We start from the raw sequence: 1,735 nt of genomic DNA, 5'->3' as shown, positions 1-1,735 counted from the left end.
AATTTTTTGTTCTAGTGTAGTACCCTAGTACACTATATCTTTTCGTTCCATTTTGTTTCAAATTTCAACCCGTTTCGGCCTGTTTCGAGCCCTATTCTGTTTTGGACTGCTTCAATGGAAGTTTTGTAATTTTCTTGAGTTTGGATAGCATTTTTTAAAATTTTAAATCTAGATGGTATTTATGTATTCTAAAATCTAAAGGTATTTATATAATTTTAATTTTTTTGTAACTACGAATATGTCCCATCATTCTCTATTTTTTAAACATTATTTTTAATAATTTCTCAACTCTTTTATTTTTTCTTTGTTTTTTTTTTCCTGTAACTCAAGTTTGTGTTTTTTTTTTTTTAATATTATCTTTTGACGCCAATATCTCTACCTTTTTTTTAATATTTTTTCAATGTACATTTATCTTATAAATCATCAATTCTTCTATATATATATATACATATACACACATATACATGATACACACTTACATATACATATGTATTTATTTTATTAGTGATCAATTTACATATGCATATATATATATATATAGTTAATCTCAAAACGGTACATTAGAACACACCGATATCAAAATATTTTGTTCCACTATTATTATGGAACCATTGTATGAGACTAATATGAATGAAATCAAAACTATCAAAATCAGAGTTTCACAAAGTCAGTAATGAATGCTCTCAAAGAATATGATATGAATGAAATCCAACTTATCATCATCTTAATACATTGTTGTTAATTGCATGGAAACAAACAAACAAGAAAAAGGTAACAATATTTGCCCCACCAGTTCTATGTATAATAGCTCTGCATACAACTAATTTGCATCTCAGATCATGATACAAGTAAATGCATAACTCAAATACTCCTCAAAGACAGTATTAATCTGTCAGGAGATTTCATTTTTCTTTCTGCAGATAGATAGAATTCAATAACAATTTAAAAACCCATTTTTAGAGTTAGAAAGTCTGTCTGAGACTAGAAAAGAGGCTGTAGATTGTTCTTTTTAATGATTCAAGTTTTGCGCATTCTTATGATGATTACTCTAAAGAAAACGTTCATTATTATAAAATGAACCTTCATTTAATTTTGCCTGTTCAAATGTAAAAAGGGTCACACATTTTAAGAAAGAAAGCTCACATTCTTTACTAACTACTAGATTGCATTTGCTTTAAAACTACCATCTAGATACATAATACAAACAAGTACTATATCACATAATTTCATTTCCATTTTTTTTTTCTCTTTTTTGAGAAGATTCAAGTTCTAAAACCCAAATTCCTCTTGTAATTCAAGTATTGGAAATTGTAAGGGACTGTTGAAGTTATGGGATTCAAGAGGAGGTAATTGACAGAGACAATCCTGTTTTGTGTATACCAGTTGTAAAGTTTTCTAAACTTTGAAAGTGGGGTTGACAAACATGGCCAAGAGAGAGAGAGAGAGAGATGTTATTGACAGAAGTGTCTTGTCAATCCTCGAAGTAAGTGATCCAGTTGTGAAGCTCCAATAATTAGATCAATTTCAAAGCATGTCACTTTCTCATTCTACCGAAAGCTGATGGGGACATTCAGATTTCTTCATCTTTTCGGCATTTTACATTGAACCATTTGATGACCTTTATCAGACTCCTCCAACTTTTGAGGACCCATTAGAGACCTAATCGTACTTTTATTTTGCATATGATAAAATATCAGCACCCCTTCAAAAATATACTAGTCAGTTTAGAGTAAAA

The sequence above is a fragment of the Juglans regia genome, chromosome 11, assembly GCF_001411555.2.
Source record: "Juglans regia cultivar Chandler chromosome 11, Walnut 2.0, whole genome shotgun sequence".
Taxonomy (NCBI): domain Eukaryota; kingdom Viridiplantae; phylum Streptophyta; class Magnoliopsida; order Fagales; family Juglandaceae; genus Juglans; species Juglans regia.
Note: the sequence above shows the minus strand (reverse complement) of the source record.